This window comes from Charadrius vociferus, unplaced genomic scaffold (assembly GCF_000708025.1).
Source record: "Charadrius vociferus isolate BGI_N301 unplaced genomic scaffold, ASM70802v2 scaffold1506, whole genome shotgun sequence".
NCBI classification, from domain to species: domain Eukaryota; kingdom Metazoa; phylum Chordata; class Aves; order Charadriiformes; family Charadriidae; genus Charadrius; species Charadrius vociferus.
The window spans coordinates 22,938-23,235 of record NW_009649037.1 but is presented as its reverse complement, the minus strand read 5'-3'; positions in this window follow the sequence as shown (position 1 = coordinate 23,235).

Sequence of the window (298 nt, the reverse complement as noted above, 5' to 3'; positions counted from 1 at the left end):
GATGATGTGGGGGGGACGGAGGGGGGCAGCACCCAAATAAAAATGAGCTGAATTATAGTTTAAGGCAAAGCTCAGCATCAGCGTGGAGGTTCTTTGCTCTTTGCCATGGAAACAGGCGTTGCTAAGGGATTGCTTAATAGGGAGTAAAATATTCTTAAATAAAAAAATAAATATCTAAGTTTGCGTGGCAGCAGGATTGAACCCTCCCGGTCCTGGGGGCGGAGGGGGCTGTTGGGGGCTGCCCTCGCACGGCTGAAAGCTCCAACTCTCCATCTATGCGGAGATTCCCCCCCGCCCC